Raw genomic sequence first — 12,128 nt, forward strand, 5'->3', positions numbered from 1 at the left:
CCCATATGACACCGAGGACGTTACAATATGTATCATTGGTACCAAGGTTTTTTTTGAGCAAAAGGCAAATCAAGGTGCAATCATACCTTTTTTGGAACATATCGCTTGTAATAAGGATGTTTTGAATAAATGAGCTCACTCTTTCATTTATTAAGGTTTTTTCCATAAATGTAGACGGGTACCCAAATCTATCGATAAATTGCCTTAATTCAAAATAAATAAACATGGCATAATTACATCGAATAGAAGAAGGGAGGATCCCGTTGAAACATAGCGGTAGTAACAGTCTGGACTAACCAACACGCTGGTCGCAATTATCCATTTGATATGTACATGGGTTGTCATACGGCACGGAAATGACTGCTAAAATCATTGAAATGAGCTACTAAGGTAGCTAGCATAATGGCTTACTACATTTAGAGGAGAATTACCATCGGATGACATCTTTAGGCATCACATGCGAGGCATTCAAAGCCGAACCTAGTTGTACTATTGGATAGGTGTGTAAGCTTATAAAAGGGAGCTTCACTTCACTAACTAGACACTCACGCACCACTAGCACTCTGCATGATCAATTTGAGAACACAAAGGGAAAGCATTCACACTCTCTCATAGCCTATTGAAAACCAGAAGCCGTAAGCCTTTTTGCACTGGTGAGTCTATATTGCACTCTCGACAGTAGAAAGCTTTGCGCCCCATATCTACACACACACACACACGCACGCGCGCACGCACATCAGCATTCCATCGTCTACAATCATCTCAGCCTCGCCATCTTCCTTCTTGAAGCCATACACATTCACCAAGTGCTTCATTTCTTGGCACACGCGTGCACACACACACACACACACACACACACACACATTTGCTCCCCCCATTTGGTCACAAGGGATACTCAAAAAACCCTTCTCTCAATCGGTTTCCAGCATAAAGAGGAGGGCTATACATTCGACAACATCTACCCATTGTTTCAAATTAGCTTCAATCTATGCAAAAGAGATTCAACACTCTTTCGGGAACAAACACAAGCAAGAAGAAATCGCATCCAGCTCAAACACCCAGGTAGGCTCCAACACCTAATGAGATGCATGCTCTTTCGGGATTCCATGTGGTTTACATACTAGTTTTGATTTAAACATACACATATAGGGAAGCAAGATCACAATCAATAATGATGTATCACTCATCATGATAAGTGTTAGTGACATAAAAGGAATAGATATAACCAGATAGGGTATGATTGTGAATATAACGTTGTTCGGTTCACTACTTTAGCAAATACATAAGGATCGGCATGATGGTTAAAAAAAAAGGAAAGGGAAATAGTATCACTTTAAAAAAAGAGCTACCATAATCTCATCGCAACATGGGTAATAGGATATGTTATATGCTAGTTATTCTGTTATTAATATGGTATGTGTGATTTACCTATGTTTTTTGTATTGAGCACATGATACATCTTATTGGAATATGAAATTAGAAATATGGCAAGGATGGATGTCAGAATTTGACTAAGAAGACAGTGTGCAGGTCATGGTTATTTGAGGTTGAATATGATTAAGAATGATGGGAGTTTTTTTGGTCAGACACTGTACACTAATATAGTGTTGGAAATTATGGTTTTTTTTTTTACCACATAATACAAAGGGAGCTCTTGAAAAGAAAAATTAGGGATGTCAATAGACCAAGCTCTATGACACACTCTCGGCATAGGAAACTTGGCACAATTGTTTACTGTTACTTGGTAATGTTTGAATCACATATAGAAAAATGAAACATGGCTGGGTCACTTCTCTTGAACAAAAGAATTTGGAGCGGTTTAGTAAAGAACACATGTGGTCGTGGGGGTGACATGCATTTAAAGAAAAAAGTTATGCTGGATTCATCTAATTTAAGCATGATATCTACATATTGGGATATAAGCATAAGCAAATATATGGATGTGCATATATCTCTGTGGGCTCTGAGGCCTACTGAGATGCAAGCTGTTCCAGAATTCCAAGTGACTGGAAAAAATAATCTAGTATTGATTCTAAATGAGATGGAAATACCCAGGTAATGTATGGTTATGGATATAACGGTTTCATTTCACTACACATTGATGTCTGGAATCGACAATAATATAAGCATGATTATCTCGATTTGAATAGAAAAACAATATACAAGTCATGTGTAATTGAGAATGAAGGGCTCATGAATGTTGAGGGTTTTAATTAAGTCAGACATGATACATTGATACAATGTTGTTGATTATGGTCTTTTTGTTGAAAATATACACATAATACAAAGGAAACTCTTGGAAAAAAAATTCAAGGATGGTTTGGGAAAAATCGCATCAAAGGTATCAGTATAACAAGCCGTGGTACACACTCTAGGCATATGAAACTTGGTACAGCCGTGTACTGTTACTTTGTAATGAAGTGAATCACAGGAAAGGCATCATGGCTGAGGTACCGCTATTGAAAAAGTCTCTTAGAACTGTCTGGTAAAGAGCATATATAGTCATAAGGATGTTGGATGCATTTTCAGGGATAGTTCTTACTGTATTTATCTAATTTGAATATTTTATCTAAATGTTGGGTTATAAGCATAAGCAAATATATGGATATGCATGTCTCATGAATGGTTTTGTTTACAGGCTGACTCAACACCTAAAATTGTCAAATACAAGCAAACTGTTGGGATGTCAACGGTTACTTTCCCAGAGAAATGCAAGTTTATAAACCAGAAATTAGCAGTTCACCGGTCAATTGCAAAATATTCCCCATCTAGAAATAGACCCTTTCTACCTAGGAAAGCTAAAAACCTTGAATTAAATACACAAATAGAGGGAATGGGTGAGTGAGTGATAAATCCTAGGTAAGAGACAGCGATAACAAGCTGTTGGGCTACTTGGTACCTGTCTTCCCATTAGGGGCATTCTGAGTTCTAACTTGATGTTGTTTTTAGATGGTGACAGGTATAGGTCTCAGTCATCTTCCTCTGGGGGTACGGTCTCAGTCATCTTCCTCTGGGGGTACTTGCACCTCTTCATTCATTGTATCAATCTCTTTGGTTTATTTTGGAATATAATCAAAGCAGGTTTGGTTATGTGAAACAAAAATTTGTATACGTGATGTCAATAATAAAGGTTTTTGATAAGGTCTTTTTTAGTTATGTTAACTATGCAAATTATATTGATGGGGATAATCAATCATAAACACACACATTCAAACTGCTCACTACAACAACAATGATTGAAGATGTATTGCTTCATGTTCAATGACTTACAACATGTACCTTTAAATAGATTTTTTTGAGGAGGTGCTACCTACAATCTAGGGTGCACCCCTACATTTTCTCTCGAGACCTCTCCTAAGATCTCTCCACCTTCCCTATCAAGTGGAGTCCTAATTGAACTTAAACTCTTCAATGAGTCTAGGTACAATGAATCTTTGCATGGATACATCATCTATGACACGTTGTTAAGGATGCTAAGGACTAAGGTCTGACACAATGCTTGACATCTTGTTACAGCTACACATTTTGAGCTTGATTTTGTAGCACTCCCCCTCAAGCTCAAGTTAGGGGTGAGACTCCAAGTTGTCTTTTGATGTTTTGGAATTGATGTTTTCCAAGGGACTTGGTAAATATCTCTACAACCCAATCTTTAGTCTCCATGTGTTGTAAGTCTATCTTCTTGGAAAGTAGCATCCGTTTGATAAAGTGGTAGTGAATTTCAATGTGCTTGGTCCTTGCGTGGTAAAATACTTTTTTTGTTTTCAAAAAATAACTTGATGGTTCTTTCATTTGTATATTCAAATCTTGCAAAAGCTTGAGTAACTAGGCTATGTGACAAGCTACTTGAGATGCACTTCTATTCTACTTCAGTACTAGTCTCTAGATGAAGCAACATTGGCTCTCTTTTTACTACTCCAACTAACCATTCCATTGCTTATGTTAAAGGCATATCCACTTGTTGATTTCTTGTCATAAGTGCATTCGGCCTAATTAGCATCACAATACCTTGATAGTTGAATTTTTAGGCCATATCGGTAAAATAGACCAACTTGTGTTGTCCCTTTCACATATATGATAATTCTTCTCACTGCATCCAAGTGAGGCTTTCTTGGTTTTTGCATAATTGATTGAGTAAATTAATCAAGCTTTGTGTTCGTCGAGCATATCCAACCACCTACCATTTGCTTGTACATTGTCACATACTCAATCTCTTTGCCTTCATCTACTTGCAACTTTAGATCCCGATCCAAAGTAATTTCCATTGGCTTACAATCTTGCATGCCATACTCAAACCCACACGCAAACCACTACAAGCCCATTGGCTTTATAATGCATTTTTTATTTTCCTCTTTTCTCCACAAGGTTTAACTTTAATACAACTAGTTTCACAAGTATGTGTAGGTAAAGAAGCGTGCAAAATATGAAGACAATTATTTTGAGAGAGACTCAACCAGAATACACATGTGCACATGTACACAAAATTTTGCATTGAGTCTCCTTTGCATGTACACAAAAAACTTTAGAGGTATACAACCCTCATGGTGTACCACATACATCCATACACACGTTGAACCACTCACGTCACAAACTGCCATACACACTTGATGAGCATATTCTACAAGTATGTGTGTTGGTGAATTTGGGGGGAGTGGCATGTTTCTTTTTAGATAGGAAACACTCACCCTTGTAGGGGAGACTTTTAAAAAGGGCAAGAACCTAGATTTAATGAGCACACAATGTGAGCATAACTTCCCAATTGAGTGATGTACTCAACCTCAGAATTAAGAGTCTACCTTTAACCTCTAAGACATCCCCTATGGGATTTATTTTTAGTTAACACTAGTCCTATAATTGGACACTTAAGTGTCCTGAAACACTAAAGTATCTTGTTTTCCTACCAAGTTTTGATAATTTATTTGTCAAGTTAGAAAGAAGTTTTTTACACCTTGCTTCTATCGTAGGTTGGTTATGAGGGGAAAAAAACACTGGATTTTTCTCCATGTACAATCCCTATAGAGAGAATTATGGTAAGTTCTAAGTCATAAATTTTATTAATATTCAAGCTGTTTTGCCAAAAGTATCATAAAATTCTTATATCTTTTTGTAGAGAGGGCCAATTTATGTTTATAAAAGCCAAGTGTTAGTACTTAGTGTTATAAAACAATGGAATGTCCTTCAAAGACTAGTTTCCAAGTCACACACAAGTTATAGACATGATTTCATACTTGAGCACGTGCTGTGAAATAAGAGCATAATTTTGGTCTACCAAAGGTCTCGTCATGGAATTGGGGCTATTCTAGTGCATTTGATAACGACAAATGACTTTATATGTTAAAACCAAGAAACTACGTTTTTTTTGGCTCCCTAACTCGGTTAAATCTCGTTTCTTGAACTCTAACTAGAATTTTTTTTGTGCAAAAACTCTTGAAAATCTTGAGTTCTCCATAATAACATTGAAACCAAGGTTTTAGGCGCCCCATTGTGTATGTACCTCTGTACTTTGATACATTTAGTGGATATATATAGAAAGTTTGATATTATTTGAGGTTTTGAATGCTCATGTCTCAAGAATGAAAATACCAAAGTTTTCTCTTATGCTGTTTTAAATATTTAAAATGATCCAATAACTGTTGCATACCAAATCCCTTTACTGACCACCTAGGGTCATCAGTGGAAAGGGTAAGCAATGTATCACCTTCTAAAATGCACATATATATCAAAAAAATATTTTTATTTGTATACAACGATATGCTTGAAATAGCCATATCAAACACGTAGAACTTTCCATTATTTTATATACTCTAAAATTATTTTTTTACACATAAAACTTTCAGTTATCTATACAAAATTGTGGAAAAGGAACGTAAAATTTTCTACAAGGTTGCTTCATTTTCTCTTGAACTTATAAAGTCAATTTCTTCAAAGAATCACTAGCAGTCTTATGAGGATCAACTTGATGAGTATAGTTCTTGATCGTGATAGATTCTAAAATACAAGGTTATATTTTGAAAAGACCCTCTAGCTAACATATTTAAGCATATCAAGAGGATTTTCTTAAATACATTGTCTAATGCAAGTAGCATTTAATTTGAATTTGTAAAAACAAACACTTGTGTCGTGTTTTGGTACCAAATTATTGTTAACATAACTAAATCATCTCTCCCCCTTATACACGTGCTAACACAAATGAATGGATGAGAAAGAGAACATGCTAACACATATAAATGGATAAATAAATCACCTCTTCCCTATATACACGTATTAACACAAATGGGTCTACCTTTAACCTCTAAGACATCACCTATGGGATGTGTTTTTTGTTGGAAGTCACCTCTCCCCCATATACAAGTGCTAAAGAAAGAGCACATAAGAGGAAGTTTAACACAGACATGTGTGCACATCCATGCATGTAAACACACCTACGTTCGTCTTCTTTACACGCATAGAATATACTAATATCAATATGTGAGGCTCAAATGGTTATATATTGTAGTTCAATCGTTATAATAGGAGGGTGTTCAACTTTACACAAATAAGGAAGCATGTAAGAAGTACTAGGCAGAGGAACAATGAGATTGTAACCTTAAAGACAGTCACATCATTATTTAGGGAGAGAGAGAGCGGGGGGGGGGGGGCAGGTGGGCATCGTAGGAGAGAGGAAGGGCTAGATACCTTGCTATGCTTTTCTTCTTCTTGATCACCCCACAAGGTACATTAAATGAATAACTAGTTGTAATTATTGTGTAGCTTGATTAATGATAATTTGGTCTTCAGGATCTCTCTTAACCTGATCACAACAAGGCAGTTGGATGTCTTTCTCTTACCAACATTTGTTGTTAGAAATAGTCAAAGATTGTCTTCTTCACTGACGGATCTGGTGCGAGCAAGAACATTCGAGGGCATCCAACCTTGGCTGGACTTTGAATCAGGGAAAAATGCGGTTCTAGAGATGCTTAATGACACTTAGTCCCTTTATTCTGGTCCATAGAAGAAATTACAAAAAAAGAAGTGGCCAATTCACATCGGCTGCTGATGAAGTGACCATTTGAGGGGTAATGGAGACTCACGTTTCTGAATTGGTGAACAAATTGGTAGACTACTTGTCCCTCCAGCTCAATTATGCTTTAGGAGGGAGTGTCAAGACAGGTAGTTTTGCTGACATGGAAATAATTCACATCGATATTCCACACGTTGGGACTGGTGATGGAGTGGCAAGCATGCACCTCTTTGAGAGAGTCTTCAGAATTGGAGAACCAAAGGTGATTGGTAATGTGATAGTGTTGAGGAAGAGAGTCTCATTGATGCATTCAACAATCTAGAACAAGGAGAAAAAAGTTTCCATGTTGTGCAACAATTGTCGGATACATGGTTATGGATGAGTGGTCCCTATGGGTTCCTCACAAATTAATCTCATTCCATATTCTTATGGCGTTCCTTTGACATAAATAAAAAAATCCAAAGCATCTCTCTTGTCATTTTGATCTCTAAGATTCCCCTCAAATATTTTATGTTTCTCTTGTGGGAAGCGTCTAGAAACCAACATGCAAAGATCGTGTTGAAGAGCGACCTCGTTCCAGTGACACCTACCATGGGTTATGCATTGACATTACCTGCAATAGCAACCATCACTAGGTCAAGAAGAGTTTCAAGGAGATCATCGGTATTGATAATTATCAAAGCTAGAAGAAGCAGGGTTAAATGCCTATTACAAGAAGAAGAAGAGACTTCTTGGGGAGGTTTGAAGTACTATTATCTCAACTCAATTGGGCTCAACTCTACAGTCATTGTTAGTGGGAAGTTTAGCAATGTGATGGAGGGTGTAAAGGATGGAGTGCAACTTGTTGTTAAAGTTTATAGTCTGAAAATAGGTGGTAGAGTAGCGTGCTTCTAGAGGAGAAGACTGCATCTCATGTACTCCCTGCATTATGGGGGTTGCATCTTCCCTTAGTAATAGGGATATTGATAATGCCACATGTAAATTTCCAATTTATTGCTATGGGGCATGTTGATTATGCCATCAAGGGTAGAGTCCTAACTCATTCATTCAAGGCTCAAGCTTTATTGGCACTAGAGGCCATCCATGCAAGTGGAGTGGTTCATGGTGATATTCATGATGAAACATTTTGATGCTAGATTCACAACCAATGTTTATTGATTTTGGCAAGTTGGAATATTTTCCAAAGAGGAACGCAACCTTTGGAAAATAGAAAGACTTGCCTCTGCAAGTGTTGCTTTGTCTTCTTTTACTGCATTTTTAAAGGTTGCATCTCTCTTTGGAAATATCCCGACTCAAAGTCAATAAACATTGGTTGTGAATCTAGCATCAAAAGTTTCCCACCATGAATATCGCCATGAACCACTCTACATGCATGGTTGGCCTCTAGTGCCAATAAAGTTTGAGCCTTGAATGACTGAGTCGGGACTCTACCCTTGATGGCATAACCAACATACACCATAGCAATGAATGGGAAATTGACATATACATTGTCCTATCCCTATTACGAAGGGAAGATGCAACCCATAATGCTTGGAGTACATGATATGCAATCTTCTCGCTCTAGAAGCACCCTACTCCACCACCCATTTTCAGATTATAAACTTTAACATCAAGTTGCACTCCATCCTTTGCACCCTCCAGCACATTGCTATACAACCTGCTGGCAATAACTACAGAGTTGAGCCCAATTGAGTTGAGATAATAGCACTTTAGATCTCCCCAAGAAGTCTCTTCTTCTTCCTATAATCGGAGTTCAACTTTGTTAGTGCCTGATGTGTCAAGGTACTTATCTTTTTGGACTTTTAACTAAGGTCTTAGCTTTAAACCTTAGGATCATGTTTACACAAGGACTTTATGCCTAGGTAGTTGAAAATACCCAAATGGTCACATGGTGAGTAGCAATTTTTGTATGTAACTAACAGGCAGTTTGCAGTTTGCAATTGTACTGTTGTTTTGGGCCTGTAATGGACGTTGATGATGAATACAGGGTAGCACAATACTTTCTTTTGCTTAGCCATGGTCTCATGTGTTCATACAGTCTGCAGTTTTCATGGTGTAATGTTCAGTCTCCTACCTCGTTTATCTCTACACTACATCATTCTTGTATTGATTACCTGTTAGGGTTGTGAGCCCCTAACACTTTGGCGATCCTGTTGTGAATGTCCTAATGGACATAGGAGCAAATTACAGTAACCTCAAATCGAATGGTGAGTCAGTTATGCTGCAAAGTTTCTTTCTCGTTCTCTAACCTCCATCGTCCCTTTCTCTTATTTTGTGGGGATGTGAACGATCGTTTGACAACTTGGGAGGATTGGTGAAGTGGTTCCTGCAACTGGTTCAAATTCATCCTAAACCATATGGCATTTTGGAATACAACGGGTTCTTGACATGTTAGTCGACCTCGACGACCTGCATGAATTCTTGAATTGGGTAACCCTGCAGGAAGAGTCTGAGGAATATACATCAAAGTTCTTGGAGGAGTTCTTCCAGAATCTGCCAGGGAAAATCAAAATTACAATTGCTGACAAGTTGCAGGTGTTTGCAGGTTCTTGATAGTTTCTTTGCAGTTTTTGTGTAGTTTCTGTGCAGGCAGATTCTGTGCAGTCAACTGCACTTTAGTTTAGGCAATGTGCAGTATGCAGTTTGCATTTTGCAGTTTGTAGTTCAACTATTTACGTACTGGAGATTATAGCATTCCAGTTTGCAAAATGCAATTTTAGTTTTTCAGTTTGCAAAATGCAATTTTAGTTTTTCAGTTTGCAAAATGCAGTTATAGTTTTTCAGTTTACATAAAGCAGTTTCAGGTATTTCAGTGTGCTATGCAATTTAAGCAGTTTCAGGGTTTAAAGAGGTACAAATGCTCTCTGTTCTTTTGATGTGTGATTAATGGCAAAGAAGAAGAAAACAAAGTGTGCAATATGTCAAAAGTATGAGCACAGCACAAAGGAATTCTATTACATGTGCAAGCCTTGTCAAAAGGAATATGTATGTGTCAAATACTGTATGCATAAACTGTGCAAGAAGTTGTATCGGATTGTCAGATCTTTTCAAGATGCATCAGATCATGAGGAACTATGTGATGCACAAGAGGATTTGGATGATTTTTCTAATCTTCTTGACAACGCAGAAGACTGGCATGAAGGTCGTGAAGGAAAAAGAAGAAAATCGTGCTCTAGTATGTGCAAGATGCAGATGTTACAAGAAGTAGTTGAAGGCTTGATGGAAAAGTATGAAGATCAATTTCAAGAGGAAGACGAAAGTGATGATGAGTGGGGAGTTACAACACCAATGTTCCCCTTGGTTGGGAAAAATCAAGTACAATCATGTTTAACTTCTCCAAATGCACTTGTTGTAAGTCCCAAATCAATGAAAGATGTTCAAGCACAAAGCCAACCTGAAGAAGTCAAGAAGGTGATGTTGGAAAGGGGAGAAGAAAAGGAGAATCCTAAGAGCCAAAGAAGCCAAAAGGAGCACTTAGTATCCCAAAACCACACTCCAAATAGACTCAAGGGTTTGCAAGATGCTAAAGAACTTGAATCAACAATAGAGAGGTATTTGCAATCAGGTCAAGAAATTGAAGACAAAAGTGGGCCTAAAAGTATGTAGAGTCTTGAGGAAGACATGCAGATTCTAGTAGAAGATATGAAAATTTCTAAGGGCATGGAAGGTTCTGAAGGCATGCTTGTACCTAAAAATTTGTAGGAAATTGAATTTGTGAAAGACCAGGTTACTGTTCATGCTGTAAAGACTTCACATTTGCAGGAGACTAAGAGAAAGGTTGAGAATGGGTTATTCAAACGTGGAGATGTTGAAGTTCAATGCAAGCTAGATGGAGTCCAAAATATGTTGGTGGAAGAAAGAGGAAGCCAAGAGCAACTCATGAGCCAAAGGAGCCAAGAGGACTGCCAGCTATCCCCAAACCTCACATCAAAGAGACTTGTATCTTTGCAAGAAGAGAACAAGAGCTACCCGAAAGAAGACTTGGTGATCGAGAAGAAGGGAATGCAAGTGGGAGTGAGCCAAAGAAGCCACCAATACCACATACCAACCCATATACCAACCTTGGACATCAATCTTGAAGAGGTTGAAATTCAGGAAGAGATCAGATTACAGTGTACTGAACGGGAAGAGACAAATGTAACTGAAGACATAATGTGTTTTGATGATGAGGATGATGTGATGAATCAGTTTTTGATGAGAAGTCTCCCGCAAGTGATAGTCAGGAGGGTGTTTATGTTGATGGAGAAGTGTTTTTTGGAGTTTTGAAGACTAAAATCCAACTTCCAGGAGTGCATATGAGCTATTCAGGCTGCAAAGAGAAGGATCTTGAATTTCACATCCTTGAATTGCAAGTTTTGATGCCAAAGGTCCGTGAATTACAGAGTTCTACAAGACAGGTCCCTGATCCTGAGATTACTAATTTTCAAAGAAGTTATGCACATGAATTGTTATTTCTCAAGTTGATATGATCCATAAGCTTTCTTTGGAGTTGGAGAATGATAGGTATTCAAATATGGTTGCGGCTAATGAAGCGGTTTCCAAAATCAGTCAACTTCAAGAAGAGAAGGCATCATTGATGGTGGAGATTTCTCAAGTTCAAACTGAAGCTGACTTGCATATTTCTTATTGTTATGAAGTTCATGATGCTCTTAAGCAAGTTGTTTTGGAAAAGGATAGTGAGATTGAGGATTTGAATCTTCAACTTACTCAAATCATGAATATGGATTCTTCTTCAAACCTTGACGTGATGGAAGGTGTTTTGAATGATGATGTTGTCATCAATGATCTTTATGATTTCGATGCTTTTGCAAATTCAGTCATGGATATTGGAAATCCATTTTTTTCCAAGGAAGTTCAGTTTTCTGATGATATTCTTGATGATTCATACAAAGTTCCTGACTTCAATGGTTTTGTTGATGCTGAGGAGATGGTTTTGAATGATGATTATGCAAGTATTTTGCAAGTTCTTGATGACAGTGAAGTGGGTTTTCCTGAAGATGGTTCTACATTTCTATGTGATGTTGCTAATGGAGGAGATGATGTTGATATTCTTATATCTCATTGGTTTAATGTCTTCATGCTTGATGACATAAGGGAAGTTTCTCAGGGAGCACAAGTCAAAAAAAAATCA

Source organism: Adiantum capillus-veneris, chromosome 5, assembly GCF_014529385.1.
Source record: "Adiantum capillus-veneris isolate H3 chromosome 5, ASM1452938v2, whole genome shotgun sequence".
Classification (NCBI taxonomy): Eukaryota; Viridiplantae; Streptophyta; class Polypodiopsida; order Polypodiales; family Pteridaceae; genus Adiantum; species Adiantum capillus-veneris.